Below are 22,457 nucleotides of genomic sequence, written 5' to 3'. Positions count from 1 at the left end.
CTTAATTTCCTATCTGTCCTGCTCTTGAACTCCTACAGCACTTTATCTCTAACATCTAATGTCTATAGTTATAAACTATAGCTATTTGTAATATATAATAGTTATTATTGGTTATTTATAAAATAGCTATATATGTTACTTAGAACAGAACATATATGTAACTTATTTAATATTATTAAATATAAACAATATATAAACATTTTGTAGTATAATTATATGCTATATGTAATATAAAGAATTATAGCTGATTTCTCTGATTAAAAAGGAAACTCTGAGAAAAGATCCATGTTTTATGTATCTTCATGTCCCTCAAAAATTCCATGCATGGCATATAGTAGGTGTCTAGTAAATATATATTGAATAAATAGGTGATATATAGCAAAAGATTAACAATTAATGTGAGGGCTGAATACTCATTATTTCCTCTGAGTTTTTCTTTTTTTTTTTTTTTTAAATCTGGTTCTTACATGGATTAAAGTGGAATTCAAAGGAATTTTTCTTCAGATGCCTTCACAGTCCTGGGAAGGCTGGTGGTTATCATATGAAACTACAATCAATTCATTTATTTGAGGTCATATAGACAACTCCCCGTTCAACCTCAAAACATAACAAATCCACAGTTGTTTGGTTTGTTATTCTCCTCTTGCCTGTCAATAGTTGAACTAGTGTGTATAACTTGGACATGCAAGATGTGAAAGACACTTGTAGCCTCTCTCGAGTCGTAAGCAGAAAAATGGCATTATTACAAGCATTCTAATCTTTTGCAAGATGCTTTTTACCTATTCTTTCTTGTTTTCCTCTCTTGTCAGTCTTTTAGGTAAGAATAGCATTTTTACCCTAATTAGACAATTACACATCATGAGGCACTAATTTGTTAACCTATGTTCACAAATCATTTAATTACCACTGCTGGCTTTGATGTGCTGTTATTATTCAGTTATGGGAGTAAACAATTCGACAGTTAACAGGAAGATACTCATTATTTTCCGAGAGATATCGCTGTTATTTTCAGTGTTTTAAGACCACTTTAATCAAAACTTTTGTTAAAAACCTGGCTTTGTTCTTATATCAACAGTAAATAGAGTATTCATTGCTTTAATGTGGATATTTATTTAGGGCCAAATACAAGCTTCTGAATGTCACAACGAATAGGTTTCTTAAAAAAAAAAGATAAGCTTTTCATTTTTTCCTTCATGCTGATTCACAGATGATCTCCCATGATGGTATAATTTGTAAAATGCAGCTTCTAATATTGATTTGTGAAGCACTTTGATGACTGGAGATAAAAAGAGCAATCTCCTTTCCATTTGATACTGCTGCCTACTGTCACTCAAACTTTTCTTGATCTTGTAGAACCATTAATTCCATTTGGTAAGCACCCCAGGTCACTGACACACCCCGGAGTTGTAGGTACATTTAGGTTCTTTCCATGGCTCCTTGATGAATAGGGAAACAAGGCTGCCAGGTGTGAACTCCCAGCAGGTTTCACAACAGCTTCTGCTTATAGTTTGCATCTAGGATCAATAATATCATTATGCATTTATGTGCAAACATCAAAATCACTGCAAGCAATTACATTCCTACCTTCTTGGTAATCCTCCACTAATAAAGAATCCTAAGGAAGGGGATGCCTCTTATATTTAAGAGATTTCTATGTGAGCCCTTGTAATAATAGTAATGACCCAAACTGTTGTCATTTTCCATGTAGCATATGCCAGTTCGTACTGTACATATATTTTAGGTTTATGTTATTTCTTTTCAACTAAACTGTGAATTTCCCCAGAGCTAAAACCGTCCCCTTGACCTCTTAGGATCCTTCTATTACCCAGAGAAGCTGCTAGCACATGGTAGGCTCTTAGAGCGATGTTTGTGGTTAGTGAGCAATAAAAATGATTCCGTGAATAAAGTAGCTTTTGCCTTTGTAACTCACAGAATTAGTGAAATTTTTCCTTATTTTCCTTATATGTCAAACCATCCTCTTCCTAAGCCTTTCCCAGGAGACTTTCAGGTGACATTGCCGGCTTCCTCGGGGTGAAAACTCGCTTTTCAGCTACAGAAAAACACACCAAGTGAACACTAATCCAAGGCCTAGAAAAGTAGACCTTCCCTAGTTCTCTTCCATTAGGATTAAAGAAAAGCTGATCTGGTATAGTATTTTTGCATTCTTCTATCCTCTATCAGTCAGCAGCTTTACCCATAGCCCACGCATACTTTCTGACAGCTCGCATCTTCATTTCCCCAGAACACCAAGTAACATTATATTAACAGGCAGGGTTGAAGAGAGTCATCTCCCTCTTGAAGATATGGATGGGAGGCATCCCTAACCTAAATGCCTCACACCATTAGCAGGTTAAGGCACTGTGATTCCTTCTAACAAAGGCAGAGAGGTAGGCAGCCCTGCAGACTGCCATGCTGGGGTCACTGAAGGTGCGGGAAAAGGTACATGTCTGGCTGCTTACTAGTAGGTGCTAATATTTCAGGGCAAGTTGAAAAGTCTTCTTTGTTGGGAATAATTTACCTATAGAATTGCAGCTGGAAACTTCTTTAAGTGATGCTTTTTTTGTATGCTGTATGGGGGTCACATTTCATTCTTTTTCCATGTGAGTATCCCCTTATTTCAGCACCATTTGTTGGATTTTTGTTTGCTTTTGTTTGCTTGTTTGGGAAATGCATGGCCTGGGGATTGAACCCAGGTCTCCCGCATGGCAGGCAAGAATTCTACCACTGAACTACCTTTGCATCCCCTAAGTGTTGTTTTTTAATCTATAAACCATAGCTTGGAATCATGTGCACTTTCTTTCCTGCTTTGATCACTTTCCTGGGTTTTCTAAGGAGGCCAGAGGCACCTGGCCCTCAAGAGGCTTACAGTAACCCAACACCCTTCTACTCTACCTCCTTTAATGTCCTCTCCTTACTCACCAGCGCCCCCTCTCCAGATCCTAAGATGAGGTCAAAATATTTCACCTACCTCTTTTCCTGTTAAGGGAATTTCAAAGCATGAGGAGACAGTTGTCACCTGAGCCCTAAACACAATCAGAATCATTGCTTCAGCTGATAAAATCTAATTCCCCCCTTCTTTTTCAGGATAAGACAAATTCTTCAGTTTGAAACCAACTAAAAAGAAATACATTCTAAGAATTAATACATTTAGGTGTGAAGTATGTTATTCTGAGTGTTTACAGGTAGGATTCTTTATTTATTTTTACTGATTTATGTTGTGGGGTTTCCTCATTATCATTTTCAAAACAAGCTGATTTGGGCCCTAGCTGTTACAGCTTGTCTTTGAAAATGCTTATGTTTGGAAACTTCTCATAGACTACCTGAATTCATTGGAGAATTTGATATATCTCTTGATCTCAACTCAGCTGAAAAATCTGCTTGTCATTGAAGAAAATTTAGCTCTAAATTACCAGTGTGTTTGACAGTGTCAACCAGGAAAGTTATTTGTGAAAGTAGGACTAAGGTTGAGTCCACATACATATATACTTAGGTAGCGGACTCATAACCAGGTCCAAAATAAAGCCCGTATGGCTTTATGAGGAACGCATGCAAGTGAAAAGATTTGATAATTCCTCTTGTCCCATCTTTCTCTTCATCTCCAAGAGGTAACCACACATTTCTGTCAATTCGTATCCTTCCAAACTGTTTCCTTGACAGCACAACTTGAAAGGTGTGGGTCACAGCTGTTTTGTCCTCTTACATGGAAAATCTTCCCAAAAATGTCACCATCACTGCTTCAACTTTTTCAAATCCTTTTCAATCTTCAATCTTTTGCAACCCTATTCCATTAAGTAGTGTCTTTGTTTGCTAGGGTTGCCTAACAAAATACACAAAACTGGGTGGCTTAAAACAGCAGAGATTTATTGTCTCATAGTTTTGGAGGCTAGAAGTCTAAAACTCAAGATATCAGCAGAGCTGTGCTTCCTCTGAAATCTGCAGGGTTGTGATGGTGGCTTGCTGGCCTAAATCCAGTTTGACCTCGTCTTAATAACATCTTCAAAGATCTTATTTCCAAATAGGAAACCATTCACTGGACTGGGAGTTGGGATTTGAACATATCTTTTTGGGGGACGCAATTCAATCCATAACAACTGGCAAATCCAGTGGATTTTCTGTTTGGTCCTTGAACTCCCTGCTGAAACTGCTGACCACTTCCTTCTTCCCAAAACTCTTTCCTCTTTTGGCGTTAACACACCTCTTTCTTCCAGTTCTCTTTGTTATTCTACGTACTTTTCTCCCTCAAATACTCTTCTGAAAGTACCATGGTCTTCTGTCCTAGGCTTTTCTCTTCTCCCTCTGCACATACTCCCTAGGTGACTCTTCCACTGCCCCAGGAGCCAATGCCAATGGACTCTCCCTAAGTATCTATCTCCAATTCAGCATTGTTCCTGAGCTCCAGACCCATGGTATACACCCACCTGCTTCCCAGACATTGCCCACTGGATTCAACACATCCAAAGTTGAACTCATCGTTTTCCTCTCCCTCCAACTGCCTCTTCCTCTTGAATTCCTTGTCTCGGGGTATATCATCACCATTTTACCTAAACTCAAAAACTAAGAGTTTAAGACGTCTTTCCCGTCTTGACATTCTTCTCCATCCAATCCGTCACCAGGTTCTCTTTTGCCTACAACCATAAGAGCAGTTCCATTCCTTCATCATTATTAAATCTGCTTGTATTTACCTTGACACATGTCTTGACTGGACTGTTGTAGCTGCCTCCAGCCAGCCACTCAGCAGTTTGCCAGTATTGCAAAGCCAGACTGTCTGGGTTTGAAACCTGGCTCCATCACATGATGGGTATGGGGACCTAGAAAGTCATGGAAGCTGTCTGTGTCTCAGTTTCCTCATCTGTAAAATGGAATACACAGAAGCAGCAGCCACATGTGGTTTTTCTGAGAAATATATGAGTTAATATAAGTCATGTGGCACAGAGTAAGTGGTCACCATTATTATTGGTTTCTTTAGCCTCCATTGCTATCAGAGTGATCTTTCTAAAACCTGAATAAAAATTGTCTTTGAGCAATGGTTAAAATACAGATTCCTCTTTTTTATTATGTTAAAATATATATAAAATTTGGCATTTTAACCATTTTTAAGTGAACAATTCAGTGGCATTAGTTACATTCACAGTGTTGTGTAACCACTTCCAAAACATGTTTATCACCCCAAATAGAAACTGTGAAACCATTAAGTGATAACTTCCCATCTGCCTCCCACCCCTCTAGCCTCTAGTAACTTCTAATCTACTTTTGGTCTCTAGGAATTTGCTTATTTAAGATATTTCATATAAGTAGAGTCATGCAATATTTGTCCTTTTGTGTCTAGCCTATTTCATCTAGCATACAGTTTTCAAGGTTCATCCATGCTATAGCATGTATCAGAACCTCATTCCTTTTTATATAAATAAGATTTAATTGAATGGATATATCACATTTTGTTTATTCATTAATTTGTTGATGGACACGGGTTGTTTCCACATTTTGACTATTGTGAATAATGCTGCTATGGACATTAAAGGACAAGTATCTGTTTGAGTTCACGTTTTCAGTTCTTTGGGATATATATTCCTAGGAGTGGAATTTGCTGAGTTATACAATAATTCTATGTTTAACTTTTTGAGGAACTACCAGACTATTTTCCACAGCAGCTGCACCATTTTACATTCCCACCAGTAATGTGCAAGGGTTCCAGTTCCTTCACATCCTCAATACTTATTTTCCATTTTTTAAAAATTTATAGCCACCCTAGTAGGTGAGAAGTGATAAAATACAGATTCGTGAGCCCACCTCAGACTTTCTGAACAATATCTTTGTTACACTAAGTTACGCTATACTGAGATAAGGATTTGGGTTTAAACTATTTATTTGAGAAGTGATCCCAATAGTAGGGAAGGGAGTGAGGAAGAGAGACAGGGATGGAAAGAAGACAATGAATGATATATTAATAGAAGGTTATTACTGTGGGCAGATGGGCTCAACATTAAGGGAACCGCTGAACTACGCAGGCAAATGCCGCAGAATTATCCTATAGGCAAGGAATCTGGCGTGTTTATTCACCTGCTCTTGTTCCTCATTAGTTGCAGGCTGCTTTTGGAGGCATTAAGTTCTTGACACTTCTGTTCTGACTTTTGTGGGTACAGAACATACTTCTGTGACGAGAGAAAACCCTCAGGCAGAGAGCCGCGGGCTATTGAGATAGGAAACTGTCAGTGTGTGTGGGAACTGACCACCAAAGCTGCAGGTAAAGGACCAGAAGTGCATGGAGCACTGACAGTATCTCTTACAATCAGATTCTTGGGATTTGGGGCTTGGAAACCTGTATTTTTAACCCCAGATGATTCTGATCTTCATAAAAGTTTGGGGAACGCACTTCAAAAATGCAATCTCATGTTGTCCCTCATGTTCTACTGCCTTCAGAAAATCCAAAGTCCCTGGTAGTGTACAAAAAGTCCTCCAGGGTCTGGCCTCTTCTAACTCTACAGCTACTTCATCCTCCACATTTCCCTCCCAACTCTGGTTCCAGCCATCAAATTGCTTGCAATTACCTGAATATCAGTGTTGTTGTATATGTTCAGAACATTCTAGCTGCAGGTAACAGGAAACTTCTTGATGAACAGCGGCTAGAACCAGGATTTATTTTTCTCGCACAACAAGAAATCTGGAGATGGGCACCTTCTGGCACTGATTCTGCAGCTCCATAATGCTAAGGCTGGAGTCCGATTCTTTCATATTTTCCTTCATAGTTGCAAGGGACTGCTGCAGCTCCAGATATCACATTTGCATTCAAGTCAGGAAGGGGCGGTACCAACTAAGCAAAAGTTTTCCCAGAAGCACCAGCAGAGTGCCGTTAATGCCTGATTGGCCACACCTGTGACACATGGCCAGCCTTACAGCAAGGGAGGTAAGGAAACCATCAGCTGTTTCAGGCTCTATAAATGAGGGGGTAAAGGCAGTTGAGGGTTGGAAAATGGAAAATGGTGTTAAGTTAGCCCTTTCTCATTTTGTTCACCTGAGGAACACCTATTTAACTTTCAAGGCATTATTGAAAAAAATATACAATATACACCTGCACACCCATTACCTAGATTCTACAATGGTCATTCTACTATATTTGCTTTAACATGTCACTGTTTGTCTATCTATGCATTCCTCTGTCATCTATCTATCCACATACCTACCCATCCATCTTATTTTTTTATGAATTTTAAAGTAAATTGCAGATATCAATGCACCTACCCCAGAATACTTCACCATGTATATATCATTATCTAGAGTTCAATATTTGATTAGTTTTTTTTTTTCGGTAAAATTTACAATGAAATGCACAAATCTTAAGTATACCATTTGATGACTGTGCCGTTTTGAAAGGATTTATGTACCCTAGAAAAGCCATGTTTTAATCCTAATCCCATTTTGTAAAGAGCAGTTTCTTCTAATCCCTATTCAGTACTATAGGTTGGAAACTTGATTAGGTTATCTCTGTAGCGATGTGACTCACCCAACTGTGGGTATTAACTTGGATTAGAGGGAGCTGTGACTCCACCCATTCCAGGTGGGATTAGTTTACTGGACTCCCCTAAAGAGGAGGCAGTTTGGAGAATGATGAGAACATAGCCACTAGAAGCACGGAGCCCACCAGCCAGAGACCTTTGGAGATGGAGAAGAAAAACACCTCCCAGGGAGCATTGTGAAACAAGAGGCTTGGAGAGGAAGGTATCAGACATCTCCAGGTTTGCCATGTGCCTTTCCAGTTGAGAGAGAAACCCTGAACTTCATCAGCCTTTCTTGAATGAAGGTAACCTCTTGTTGGTACCTTAATTTGGACATTTCTATAGACTTGCTTTAATTGGGATATTTTCTCAGCCTTAGACCTGTAAGCTAGCAACTTATTAAATTCCCCCTTTTTAAGAAGCAGTCTGTTTCTGGTATATTGCATTCCGGCAGCTAGCAAACTAGAACAATGATTTTTCTTTTTTAAATAAACATTTTATTTTGAAATAACTTCAGACTTACAAGACAATTACCAAAATAATACAAAATCCATACAGAGAACTCCAACATAGCTCCTAGTCAGATACCTAGATCCACCAACTTTGAACATTTTGCAGCATTTGCTGTATCTTTCCATTTCATGTGTTGTGGCAAATTTATCTGCCTGTGTAACCAATCCCCTTTCAAGACATAGAATTTTACCATCACTCAAGGAAGTCCCTTCATGTCTGTTCCTAGTCAGTTCCAGCTACCACTCCCCTGAGGAGGCCGCTGTTCAATTTTTTTTCAAAGCTGATTAGTTTTGCTTGTTCTAGAGCTTGATATAAATGGAAATCATACAGTATGTACGTTTGGTGTATAACTCAACACTCACTGTGGGATGCTTTTAAGAAATGACACTTTTGAATATCCTCTGTGTCTGCCAGACTTCTGTAATAGCAACTAACATTTTGCTTTTTGTTTACCCAGTTGTGTCTCCCTTGTAGTATGTGATTACTTCAAGGGCAAAGATCTTTTCTATTCATCTTTGTACTCTTAGCAGAATTCCTGTAGACTTTTAATAAATGTCTGCTGAATGAATTAATGAAGGAATGGATTAAAGTTCCTGGATCATAGTAGGTTTGTAACAAATTTTAGTTCATTTCCTTTCCTCTTGTTTAGCCCTTATCCTATCTCACTAGTTAGCTGTGCCGGCATGTGTCTTCTGCTCTAGATTGTGATCTCTCAGCGGCACAGCCATGGTATGCTCATCTTTGTAGCCTGGTGCCTAACATGGTACTTGGCCCTTGGTAGGCACCAATCCATGACTCTTCATTGTGTGACTGGGCTCCCAGTGATTCTCTTCTGTGGGTCTTCTCCCATTTACAAGGGGATCCAAGAGCCTTTGTTGAGAATGGAAAGATGAAGTGATGCTCTGTTTTCCATGGATTACCACTCCATGTCCATGGCCTGAGCTATACAAGGCAAGGAGAGTGGATCTTTGCCCAGCCTTGGCCATAACATCCTCTTTCTCCCTCCATGTGGTTGGCAGGCAAGGAACCGTGTGGTGACAATGCATGCTTAGGCAATCACTGAGAAGGGGAGGTTAGTGCTTCCAGGAAGGTCCATATTTTAATTGGGGAATCTGGACATCTCAAATTCTATGGATGGCCACAGCCTCCTACACTTCCAGCCCATTTGCCTTTTCTCCAGCTCCTATTCCTGGATTGCCCATTAAGAGAGGATGCCACCCGTATTGTCTCTGACTGCCAGAGCTTACTTGGTGGAGCTTCATTTTCTATCCTCAAAGTCTTCCTTTCATGGAGTAGTAAATCCCAAAATGAAAATGCTTCTTAAGAAAGATACCTCTCCAAAAGGAGACTATGCATTTGAGGCACCATCTTGTGGCTTCCTCCACCCCCAAGAACATAAGGATGACAGTAGGGACTCCTTGGTTAATCCCTGAAAAATTGGTACCCTCTCCCCAGGCACCATGCCTTCTTCTGTCCATCTTCTTTCTTTTGCCCCCTTTGGAGCCAAGGTCTAGATTAGACCAGTGTGCCCCAAGCCTGTCCTTTATAGCTGGCAGAGCTACAACGTCAGCTCACTGACATTTCCTGGGCCCACTGGAGACTACTGCAGCCTGGAATAATGACCTGAGCTTCAGACCTGAGTTCTAGTCCTGGCTTTACCATTGACCCTTGGAGTTGTTTTAGAGAAGTCACTTCAATGTTTTGAGTCTCAGTTTCCTCATGTAGGTAATGCCCTAGATTCCATCTGACATTACTGCCAGGTCTCAAACTGCATGAGCTATTCAAGAATTAGCTTCCATTTGAAATGTTAAATTTAGATTCCAGATAGAAAAAGACTTCAGCTGGTAGATCAATACATACCCCAAAGAAGTATTTTTTCACATGTAAATCCTTCATTCATCATTCCCTCCTTAATCATCTCAATTCTTGGGCTGGCCTTGGGCTGAAAGATCTGCCAAGCTGCACAGCTCTTGCTCTTCTGGATAAGTAGCAAACACTGGAGGAGGAAAGCCCAGCTTGGTTTGGCCTGGCACAAAGTGAGACAGAAGTATTCATCAACACAGAAGTGGCTGTTGGCAGGAGATCAGAAGGTGGTGTCCAGGTGCACTGAGTAGGGAGAAAGGCCCTGGACTGAGGATGTATGTTAGGAAAGGTGCAGAGTGGAAGGCATTTATTTGGGAGCAGCCACCACAGCATGCTCTATTCAGGGGACACAGCGACTGGGACACCTGGGACACCTTGTCCATACTAATGAAGCATGGAGCACCATGTGTTTTGTGTAATTGCAGAAGGCTAACTAATGGATTAACTTGGACAGCTCGTCTTTCTGAAGAGGAGGAAGTGGTAACTGTAAATAGAGGCCACAGTGCCAGTCGGCTTTGGGAGAGGAAGCCAACAAGAACAGAAATAGAGGCCTCACATTGCCTACTGGAATGCCTTTCCCCAAACTAGAGCACAGACACAAAGCTGCTCACCTGGTACACATCTGCTGTCAGTTTCCAGACTATGTTCTTAACTAAAAGGGGAATTTCGAATGCATGTGATACCTTGCTCCTGATAATAACTCATCTTCTCCACTGATTACTGCCTACAGTGACTTTGCAAAGATGATTTCAGAAGCCAAAGTGCAAAGGAAAAAGCACTTTTTAAAGCCAAATACAGTATAAGAAAGATTTGAAAGATGAAGCCAAGCATTAATCTTTATCAGAGCATCTCAAACATTTCTTTACTGCAAACAGCGTTATTAGGCACAAATGTACCTAGAGGCTTGTGGAAACCTGATAGCAAAAACGTTTAGGTGATTAAGAAGGGATAAATCTGGGGACATTTGTGCCTTTTACAAAAGGACTTCTCACTGAACTGAAAATTGCCTGCTGGAGTTTTTTCCCCTTTTCTTTCTTTTTTTTTTTTTAAATAGCTTCTCAGAGCACTTAAAATGTGATCTGATTTACACACCTCAACTGATTCTATTCTAGCTCAGTCTAACTTTAAACAGTCTTCCTGGAGACTGCTCTTCCCTCTGCCTGGAACACTGATCCCTTCCCTTTCCATTTACTCACCTCTTGTCTCCTCTCATTAGTTTGCTTCCCCAGGAAAGCCATGCTCTTTCTCCCTGACAAGGGTAAATCCCCATATTATACATTTACAGAGTAATATATGGTTTCTTTTTCATAAAAAAAAGACTTATTTAAAACACATGACATACAATGTTTTGATGCAATATATGGATGAAAGCAATGCCACAATGGTGTGATTATTTGATTGTCTATTCCCCATTGTAGACTATATACATCTAACGTCTTATTACTATACCCCTAACACTTAGTGTAGTGCACCCCAGAAAAAGGGCACACCATAAATACTTTAATATTTTCCTATTAACTGTACCTTGGTTTCTTTGTCTGGAAAAATGAGAATATTACAATGAACCTAACCTGTCTCACAGGGCCTATGACAGAATCAAATATTATAAGTGAATATGCTTTGGCAAACCCTAAGGTACTATACAAACGTTAACACGAATTATTTACATGAACAAAGGAAATGTTTCACTCACATTTTTCATGGAAGGAATGCATTCAATCCAGTTATTCCATTACCTAAACAGGGCAGAAAAAGGTCTGGTATCATGTTCTGAAAGTTAGAGGAATTTTAGTGTTGAAACCAAACCTTATCAGACAACCTCCTTCTCAAATTGATGACTCAATTTGGACCCTTCAGAGACCAGATGTTGGACAGTGTCTCAGTTGATCTCTTCTATTAGATTGGGAACAACTGGGTCTTAAGATATTTTACTTGAGTACTTAGATAGTTACAGGGTATAGATAAAGCACTCAAATGCCTATAGCTATATCATAACTCTTGAGATGCTGCTCATTCTTCTGGCAATCTTTTGGCAAATTTGGCCTGCAAGGCTATATTCCTCCAACTATGTATTATTTAGAAACATACCTCACCCATCTGTGTTTCAAATTTCCTTGTATAGAAAATGAGAATACCAGTGTCTACTTTGCCTCCCTCAAAGGATCATTGGGAGAATCTAAAATAAAATTAAACAAGGAAACATTAATTTGTGAATCATAAAGCTTAATATATATGTTTTTTAACTTTTTGTTAATAGTAAGGTTGTCATTCCAACCAATCCTAAAGAACACCTAGGGCAATATATAAGATTCTACAAACATTCCATGTACTACGGTAACTTTCCAGAAACCTACAACCTCCAGATGGGTCCCTGGACCAGGCAAATCCTGAAACCTAGAGGGTCCAGCCTCTCCAGAACATCAGCTAGTTCCACCTCCCTACCCCATATTATTGACAGCCCCTTCCAACCTTAAAAATTTAGAATGGCCATAGCCCAAATTCCACTAAAGAGAGTGGGATAGAAAAATCAAAGGGGATGATGGAGTTATACAAGAGAGATAGGGTTTAACCAATGAGTATGATTGCTGAATCATTGTATTGATATTTCCTTTAGTGTCCAGTATTTAGAGCAGCTAGGAGTAAAAACCTAAATTATGGAATCGTAACCCATCCAAACTCTGAAATCCGTTCTGCAACTAATTGTTGTGCTATGCTTTGAAATTTATTGTTTCTTAATATCTATGTTATTTTTCACAAAAAGGAAAAAAAGTGATGATAAAAAATATATATATTCCTTCTAGCCTTCAATGTTCTGGAGCAGCTAGAAGGAAAAATCTGAGATGATGGTATGGTGGCCCATGACAAACTCTGGGATCTGTCCTGTGATTACTTGTTGAAGAGAGCTTTGAAAAATATTGTTTTTTTCTTTCTTTGCTTTGTATGTATGTGTGTATGATTATTAACATCCCATACTCAAGTCATACCTATAGACAGCTACAGTGATTAATTAGGCTGTGTTGTGAACAGCCAGCACCTGCTACGGAGCAAGAAATGCTTCTCAGATGACTTGGGGAATAAACAACAACAAAAAGTCAAGAATCCAAAGTGTTTCTAAATTTAGCATTGTTCCCCCAGATGGCCCTTTTCTGCCTTTCCAAAGAATCCTGCTGCATCACTAAAAGGAAGGGATTTTTCTTGATCAAAAATAAATATGATAACATGATAATGGCAATGCAAGGGTTCAAACATGATGGCTGGAAGCTGTGTGCATTGTTCCATCTGGCAACCATGAGCCAGGCTTGGGCCCTTTAACCACATGCTCCATCCAAACACTGAACAAGCCACATTTTTAGCCGCACATGCCAGGTTTCAGGGGGTAGAAATCTCCTTCATTATGAAACAGTTTGCACATTTGCTGGGTGCACATGAGGTGCTAGCTTATAAATGCACAATTAACTGAAAGAAGGGGGAAAAATTAAGAGAGAAATGGACCTGGAGCACAAAAGAACAAGAAACAAGACTGTTTTCAGAGAAAGACCGGAGCCACTTTTGGCTAAATTCTGATACTTCCAAGTTTTGCACCTGTCAGTGTCTTTTATTTGCTTCAGTATAAGATATTTCTTCAGGCTTATGGACATCTCTGAAATTGCAAACTATCCATGGATGTACTTTTGTAGAAATGTAATCTTGTCCTCACCCCTGTCCTCAGACCTGGGGGAATTTGGGGAGCCAGAAGCGTCCATGAGCCATGCTGGGGAGCCACATGCCAGGCAGAGGCAGAAACCTGAGCTGCCTGAGAGGGAACACTGAGTGCGGGGATGGAGCTTGGACTCAAGGGCCGAGGAAAAGGAAAGGTGTAAAAAGTGCACATCTATAAGTATTTGGAACAACTGCTAATAGATCTACCGCCCTTAAGAACGCACAATCATGAAGACAGGCAGCAGATCCAAACTCCCCAGGCAGCAGAACAGAGGGAAGGTGGCATCCTTCATTAACACGCAAGAGCTGGAGGTGAATCAGGAGGAGCCTTCAAGGCAAAGGCTTGCTCACTTCTGCAAACATCATCCCCATAGCTTGGGGAGTTTAAAACAGTGGAAGAGAGTCGCACTGGGCTAGTTTATTTTGAGATCGTGAGAGAAAACCAAGCACAGATTGTTTTCCTCTTCTGCTGACTCTTCTCTCTCCTGAGTACACTGACTTGGGTGACGCGGTGTCAGTGTATCTGGGTCGAAAACCTGATCTGCAACTTGCCAGCTGCAATGAGGCAAATTACCTAGTCTCCTGCCTCAGTTTCCTCCTCGGTGAAATGGGCGGTAAGGGCAGAATATTCCTTCTACTGTTGTGAGGCTTAAATCAGATAATCTATGCAAATGCCTTTAGCGTGATCCCTGCCTGCTAATAAGGACTCAGGGACATATTGGCTGCTATTATCATTTTGTTTTGTTATTTCTCTTTCTACCTCCTCACCATGCACAGTCCAATTCTCCAACCACAGGCACATCTGCAGTCCTGTTCTCACTGTCCTCTGGACATGTCATATTCCCTTGAATATGCTGTCATCATTTCAAACCCATGTCCCAAGCAGCACTCATCACTTCCTGTTCCAAATATTTCTTCTCCCCCAAATAGCCATTATTTGTCATCAATACATCCTCACTTCAGTCTCCTAAATTAATTCCTCTAGGATTCTTCTGAGTCCTCTTTGATTCTTCCCTCTTGTTCACCCTTGATATTTTTCCATTCCTTTAAAAGGCCCTTTTAGATCTTTTTGCCACCACCCTCTCGCTGATTCCTTGTCATTGCCTCTTTTGCCCCCTCTTCAACCTCTGTCATCCCCATGACCAGTTCATTGTAGCCTAATCTATGCAAGTCCCTTGATAATCTTCTTAAAAAATCCTTTTTGCCATGGTGAGTCTCCTGCTTAGGAACCAAGAATGACTTCTAATAGTTACTGTTATCAAATTCAACTTCTTTCTGGGCGCTGGGCATGTTTTATATCTGGATCTGGATGTTGGTTCCTTGGAATGTATATACACAAACATTTAGCAAGCTATCCTCTACAGGTATGTGTCTTTATACCTCATCTCAGCTTCCCATATGCTGAGACAATTTCCATCCAATGGATTGGCTTAAACAACAGGGATTTACTGGCAGTTTTGATGATAGAAGGTCTAAAAGGAGGCATCAGCAAGATGATCTTTCTTCCCAGAAGAGTGTGGCATTCTGGGGCTGACGACTGGCAAGCCTGGGTCCTTGGTTTTTCTCCACATGGCAGTGCACATGGCAATGTCATCTCCATTGTCCTTCATGTTTCTTTGACTTCAGGCTTCTGGCTGCACTCCATGACTTCTCTGTAAGTGTCACGCTGTTTACAAAGGGCTCCTGTGATCTGGATTAAAGTCTCACCTGATTTAGCCAGACCACCCCTTGACTGAACTAACGTCTTGAAGAAATCTGACTTACAGTGGGTTCATACCCACTAGAATACAGACCAAGACAACGTCCAAACTGGGGTTCACAATTCAACCAACATCACACCTTAATATTTTTTAAGTGAATGGGAATAACAACAAAAAAGCAAAACAAATCTTTACTTGGCTTTTCAATCCCTGACTTGGATTCTCCTTAGCCTTCTCACTAGACACTGTTGTGCTCTCCATACACTCACTGCCATCACCATCTTAGTCTCTGTGCCAGCATACCCACCTTTCCTCCTTACTGTAGCAATTAAAACCTTTCTTTTTCTCAGAGCCCAGCTCATATTCCATCCCCTTCACCCACAAACTCGTTCTTACATCTTTATTCAACATTCATTGAGTGCATTGTATGTGCAGGGGGCCAGTGTGCTGGGGATACAGTGAGAGGACATAGCCCCTGCCCTCAGGGACAGGGGTCATAAGAACCAAGATAACACAGGGCATGATAGGGGTGCCTGGGGGGAGCCTAAGCAAGCATTAGAGGAATATGACATTTTGAAAATATTATGTACCCCAGAAAAGTCATGTTTTAACCCTGATTCAATCTTGTAGAGGTAGCCGTTCTTTTGAATCCTGCAGATTATCTCCACGGAGATGTGACACACCCAATTGTGGGTGTGACCTTTTGATTACATTGAGATGTGACCCCACCCATTCCAGGTGGGTCTTGATTAGTTTACGGGAGTCCTTTAAAAGAGGAAACATTTTGGAGAAAGCAGAGCTGACACAGCTGCTGACACTGGGAGAATAGAGACATGGCTATTTGGAGATGCTTGGAGCCCAGCAGACATCGCTATGAGATGTTAGGCAAGCCAGAGCTGGGAGAGAGCCAAGGGAAGCCAAGAGATAAAAAGCCAGCCCCAGAGAAGCAAAGTGAGGAACCCCCACAGGAACAGAGGCTGAAAGCGATGGAGCCCAGGAACAAGGGACAAGCAGGTGCCAGCCATGTGACTTCCCAGCTGACAGAAGTATTCCTGACCCATCAGCTTCCTTGCATTAAGGTATCTTTACCTGGATGCCTTAGTTTGGACATTTTTATAGGCTTAGAACTATAAATTTGCAACTTATTAAATTCTCTTCTTAAAAGCCATTCTATTTCTGGTATATTGCATTCTGGCAGCTCCCAAACTAAAATAAGATGTGTCACAGGATGCTTCCTAGAGGAGGTAGCCTCTGGTGAGAGACCAGAAAGATGAGAAAGGATTAACTAGATGAGGGGATAGGATGGGAAAAGCCATTTCGTGCAGAAGAAGAATCTTGCAAAGACCCAGGGATGAACACAGGCATTGCAAGTTAGGGCACTACAAACAACAAAACATTTCTTTGACATGGAGGCAGTTAGAAGGGGTGATGGGGAAAGAGGGTGCTGGGGCCGAAGACAGAATACAGAAGAGGAGTTTGGATTTCACCCTGAAGGTAGGGCTGAGTCCCTGAAGGATTAGAATAGGTCAAAATTACACTTCAGAAATTTCTCTCTGGCAACAGGGAGGAGGATGAATTAGAGGAATGGACGTTTTTCCTAAGCTCTCCAGCCCATACTGATTCTACATCTGTGTACATATTGTTCTAGACTCTTTACAACCCAGCTTGGAATTCAGTGGTTCTCCATTTTGCTTCCAGAGCACTAGGTTCTTCTCTCCTACCTGATTATAAGCTCACTCAGGGTATGGATGCTTTCTTCCAAGTGCACAGCATAAATTCCCCACAAAATCCCATTTTGGAATAGGTTCCTTTTATGATCTTTTACTTCCATTGCCAGGGCCAGATGTCACCATACCATTTTTCTTTCCATGGAGGATATTCTTTCCGCACTGTTGTTTTACTTGTTACTGGGCTCTTTTGGGCATGTGCAGAAAATGGCTCTGATCTCAAGTGCAAAGCACACAGGGCTAGGAGACAGGGGTGGTGAAGAGTAAAGCAGAGTTTCTCAGACTTTAATGTACACATCAACACGGGGGCAGGGAAGGGGGCTCTTGTTAAAAAGCAGATTCTGATTCAGTAGGCCTGGGTAGGGCCCGAGATCCTGCTTTTCTTATGAGCTCCAGGGTGATGCCAATCCTGCAAGTCTGTGGGCCACAATCTGAGTGGCAGGACCATAGTGGGGAAGGTCACACCAGGCTAAAAATCCAGAAGCCTGGTTCGAGGTTCTGTTTTGTAATAAGTGGCTGTGAGAACTAGACCAGGTCATTGAACTTTCCTGGGCCTCAGATGTCCTCATCTTTAAATATAGGGGTTGTCTGAGCGATCTCTAAGACTCTCTCCAGCTCTGAAAATTGGTCTGTGATTTGGTAAGTTACGTGTGGCAAAAACATTTTGAGACTCTCGAAGGAAAGGGAAATGTGAATTCAGTCCATTAGAGTTATTAATGTTTCTGATAGAAGGGCCATGGCTTGAGTTCCAGTGGATTAAAAATAATAATAATCCTTTAATCCTCCTAGCAGTCACTTACTGCTTGGCTTGGGACAATGTAGATTATCACTTTGAATGCACTGGACTAAAATGAAAATCTCAAGTTGGGATCCTGTTGCATCTATCCTTCGTTTTCAGCCATACTGTCTGGGGTGCATGTGTAAATAACTGTTCAATTTCAAAACAAGCCTCCATTTACTTTAAAATAAATTTTCAAGGAGGAGTTATAGCCAAACTCCGAAATTCACCGTGGTAGCCAGGAAAGAACAGGTGTAACGGAGTGTGGATTTTTGAATTTAAACATCTCTAACTCAGGATTTGGTTGATGCGATCCCAGAAGATGTCAGTACTGCTACTGTATGGGGATGAAAAGGGTGGATAATGAAGGGAAGTATAATCTCATTCGATATGGAGCAACTTTCATGACAGCCCATTGGAGCTCCCATCCAGAAGGCCAATGAAGAGGTTAACCATTTCTTTCTCTTTCTTTCTTTTTAAGACTGATTATTCAGGGCAGTGGCTGGAGATTCAGAGAACAGCATCACAATAAGATAAAGGCAATGCCTGCTTTCAAATGCAACCCTCCTCTTTACAATTAACCAGCTGCCAAATGGAGGAACAGCAGAGGGACTTCCTTAAGGCTGGTTGATCTCAGCCAGTGCGGACAAAGCCGATGGAAGGGGGCTGAGAAATGCAGACCAGTAGCCAAAGTCCCAAGTGTCCATGTGTGTACTGGGGGGATGAGGGTGGGGCAGGAGTGGAAAAAAAGGCAGGAAGGAAGGCCAAAGGGTGTTGGCTCCAAAAAATGCACCATCAAGCCTCAAAAAAAAATCACTCAGTTCAGAAACAAATACAAACCCTCAATTCAAATCCAGCTCTTAAGATCTTTTTCAGTAAGAGGAGTTGAAGCCGTGTACTCAAGTATAAAGAAATATAACAAGAAGTGCTGCTCCTCCCAGCCTTCTCAGCCTGCAGCTATAGCTGGATGTAAGTTGGTGTGATAATAATAGTAAAGCTGTGGTTGTCTGGTACTGTCTCAGGAAAAGCCGCCTTGCTGCCCTCATTGCCCAGACTCCTGGGGCTGCAGCCTGCCCACCCCACACCTGCACCCCCAACTCTCTGCAAGCCCACCTGTGAGGCTAGGGGTCCTCCTTTTCTCTGATGGCCTTGCGTGCATGCGTTGCTCCTCCCACTGGGCCTGTGAGTCCTCCCCCAGGGGACCCCTCATCCCTGGCATCCTCATTCCGATGTCTTTTTGTCTCTGCCTTCAGCATCCTGCCCAGAAGGAAGTTTAGTTCCTCCTCCTCGCTTTAAATCACAAAGTTCGTCTCTATCCTACTCCTTTCAGGAACCCTGCTCCCTCTCCTCACTGTCTATTTAGCCAGCCCCATCTCCCTGGAGTTCAGGTGGTCATTTTGACATCAATCTTACATTTTTCTCCAAAGCTTTTGCTACGAGAAAAACAAATATACACGTTTTGAGGGCGAGAGTGGGTGTGTGTCTGTGTGTGCAATTTTCACAGTAGCATAGTAGAAAACAGCTCATGTATGCATCTTTAATTTTTTTCTTATGCTATCTTAGCTCCTTAGTGTGGAGATGTAAAAAGACAGAGCCTGGAGTTACTGGCAGAGAAAACAGAATCTGAAACCCCTGTGAGGTCGCCAACCAGAGACTTGCCATTTTAAGTAAGACATAGAGTATGCCAACAGTGGGAGAAGCCCTGGACTGGCAGTGAGTGCAATGATGTGGGCTGTGGACAATCATTGCACCCCTCTGACCTTCTGTGTCTTCTACTGCAAATTCTTCTTTACTGTTCAGGGAGGAAACTAAGAAATTGCTAGTGAATGGGCCTGGTACAAAGTGTTGAGTGCATGTTCATCCACTGATTTTTTAGATTGTTTCTCCTTAATCAGCAAGGTATAAGCACAGCCAGTCTTTACAAAAGCTTTGCTGCTTGCCTTCCTGTGTAGACATTCTGAACACACCAAGAGTCATCTTCACAGGAAATCTAGCTGGAACAAAACTGAGGACACCACTGCAATGAAGGTATTCTGCCATGGGTGTGATTTCTACTTGCCATGCCTGATAGACACCAGCCCTCACAGTCTGATCACGCATGGAAGGGAAGCCTCATTGCAATTCCCATGAGCTAAGGGGAACTTTCAAAGGGTAAAGCTATGTAACCTCTCCCCAGTGCCACTGTCTCAACGATGTCAATGTAAAGGAAAAGCTAAGGGCAGGGGCCTTGGAATTGAACCCTACTACCCACATGAACCTGGACATCATAGCATCACCCCAGATCTACTTACTGAGGTCACTACAAGCCACACACCATGAGGGATGCTGGTAAGACTGGGGAACAAAACAATTAGGGTTTGTGACCTCACCAATCGCAGGGTCACATGGTAAGCTGCTTAATCACTCTGGGCCACTGTTTTCTCATTTGTAAAATGGGAATAAACTTATAGTCATCTCTTAGGTTTGCTGTAAGAAATAGACAGTTAAGGAGCCTAGAATAGGGACTGCTACACAATAGCCAATACAAGGTGGACTTGGTTATTCATCATGGCTCTGTGAGTTTGTTTTCGTGGTGCTGGAGACATGCCTATCAGTATCGAATGATTAGGAACTGCCTTATGGAAAAAAACTCTCCATACGTGAATATGCTTATATATATATTTAAATAAATGTAGCAAAAAATGGCAAACTCAATGGTGGGATTGGGGGAAAAAGGGGGAGAGACTATTATATACCTCAGAATTACTTTGTTTAGACAATTAAGCATTGCTTTTTCAGCCAAAAAAAAAAAAATCCAAAAGAGCTTTAAAAAGTAGAAAATACTAAATATTTTTAAAAGTTTCTGGGTAATGGATGCTGGTGATGATAGCACAATATTATGAATATAATGAAGACCAATGAAGTGTACACTTGAAAGTGGTTAAAATGGGAAATTTTGAATTATAAATATGTGTTACCATAATAAAAAGTTAAAAAGTTTTGAAAACCTCAAAAACCAGACATTTATTCTCTCACACTCTGGAGGACAATGAAATAAAACCGCTGCCACCCTGGGACCCTGGAAGTGGATCAAGCCATTGAATGAGCTCTTCTCCTTTCAGAAAGGTGGACAGGTCTCCCACTGTCAGCCCCTGCACAAGGCCCCTCCCTGCCTTGGCCAGGGGCAGGGCTTGCTGAACCTAGGGTCAAGGACTGATAGGCAGTTTCCTTCTGCCAGGCCAGAGCTCCCCGAGTGGATGATAATCATTATCATCTCCGATGATCTGCGAAGATTAGCTCTGAGGGAAAAACTGAAAAATTGCATGTGCAAGTTATGTGTCTTACGTTCGAAGCCATGAGGAAACCACAGAGCACTGCAGCATATTGCTGTTTATCAAAGGCAATTATTAGGAAGTGCCACTTTGCTGGGGACTTGTGCTCATAAAAATGCAGTACGTACTGGCCTGTCTGGTCTGTGAACTCCAGCTTACTCTTTGCCTGAATCTCTTCATTTCACCCAGTCCCCAGACCAAACAAGTGACAAAATGCTGTTTGGTTCCCTTGATGGAGTAACAGGATGTCCCAGAACAGTCTTGCCTGTGGGCGGCCGCCTCAGCAGATTGCCAGAGCTCTTAGCCAGAGGGGGAGACGGAGGTCAGAGTTTGGAGCAGGGCCCAGGCAGTGGGCCAGACTCCCTCGGGAGCACCTAGAAAGTCTTCTGAACACTCCAGAGGGATCCTAATGGGGAGGGGAATGCAAAAGGAGTGAGAAGTCTGACTTTTAGCAGGTGGGACCTTGCACTACAAACATGTGCTTACCTGCTAATGTGACATCATTTGTATTCTAAATTTGAAACCTGAGAAGCCTTGGGGATTAAAATAAGAAATGCCAATGGGTTCTCCCCTCTTCTTTAGGTAGTTTCTAATCATTATTACCTTCTGGGAGCAATATCTTTTAGTCCTACTTTGTCCACCTTAACCACCCAGGAGCAGGATTCCCTTACTTGAGCTCTTCTAGAGACTCAGGTTCTTCCCTCCTTGCCTCTCAATTACAGATCAGGCAGTGAGTCTGACTTTAATTCACAGAGGGAGACCGAAAACCGTCCCTGGTCCTGGCTGGGCTCCCCATCCTCCCGATGACAAGGGGCTGGTGAGAAATGACAATGGCCAAAGTCCCCTTTGGCCCCCAGTTTCCTATCTTTAGATCTGGCCAGAGTTCATGCTGTCTTCCCCTCTTTCACCCAGCCCACAGCTTGCAAAAGGTTCCCTAATCCTGATTAAAGTTCAAGAAATGAGTCTTAGGAGCTTTCTAACTTGCCCATGCACTACTCACAGAGATTTTTCCTGGCAGGAGATGAAAAAGCAGTACGAGGACTTTGCTCTCAAACTCTAGTTCAGAAAGTACATTGTGCTCTGAGCCCCCAGCAACTTCACTCTGGCCAGAGTCAACCTGGCAGTAAGTCTGACCTAACTACCAAAAGGTGGTTTTATGCCTTCAATGATTTACTGCCTCCTTTTCTTAAATCAGATTACCTGTGAATGGTTATCAGGTAGTTAATCTTCTACCCTCCTTTACCCTTTGTCTTGTCAACTGAGGAAAGGTGAAATGTTTGCAGCAGACACATATATGAGCACTTGGGGCTAAGCATGTCGGATTTTAAGGTTTGAGATTTTTGACTCCTACATCTGAATGCTTAGTGGCAGCCCTC

The 22,457-nt window shown here is 41.7% G+C and overlaps 2 long non-coding RNA genes across 20 annotated transcripts in view; one reads left to right on the top strand and one right to left on the bottom strand.

Moving 5' to 3' along the window:
* LOC143667142 (uncharacterized) overlaps positions 1 to 22,457 on the top strand; it is a 142,311-nt gene that overhangs the window by 37,228 nt on the left and 82,626 nt on the right. The gene's annotated exons all lie outside the window — the stretch shown is intronic.
* On the bottom strand, positions 1,107 to 20,105 carry LOC143667143 (uncharacterized). Of its 4 annotated transcripts, XR_013167891.1 has the most exons (8): positions 20,062 to 20,105; positions 11,955 to 12,042; positions 11,560 to 11,602; positions 11,063 to 11,115; positions 9,864 to 10,029; positions 2,969 to 3,023; positions 1,931 to 2,050; positions 1,107 to 1,514 (listed from the first exon to the last, which is right to left on the bottom strand). It is a non-coding gene; the product is annotated as an uncharacterized LOC143667143 (long non-coding RNA). The 4 variants fall into 4 exon arrangements; XR_013167888.1 differs by lacking the exon at positions 11,063 to 11,115; XR_013167890.1 differs by lacking the exons at positions 1,931 to 2,050; positions 11,063 to 11,115.

Source organism: Tamandua tetradactyla, chromosome 23 (assembly GCF_023851605.1).
Source record: "Tamandua tetradactyla isolate mTamTet1 chromosome 23, mTamTet1.pri, whole genome shotgun sequence".
Lineage (NCBI taxonomy): Eukaryota > Metazoa > Chordata > Mammalia > Pilosa > Myrmecophagidae > Tamandua > Tamandua tetradactyla.
This window is presented reverse-complemented; position numbering and strand designations above follow the sequence as displayed.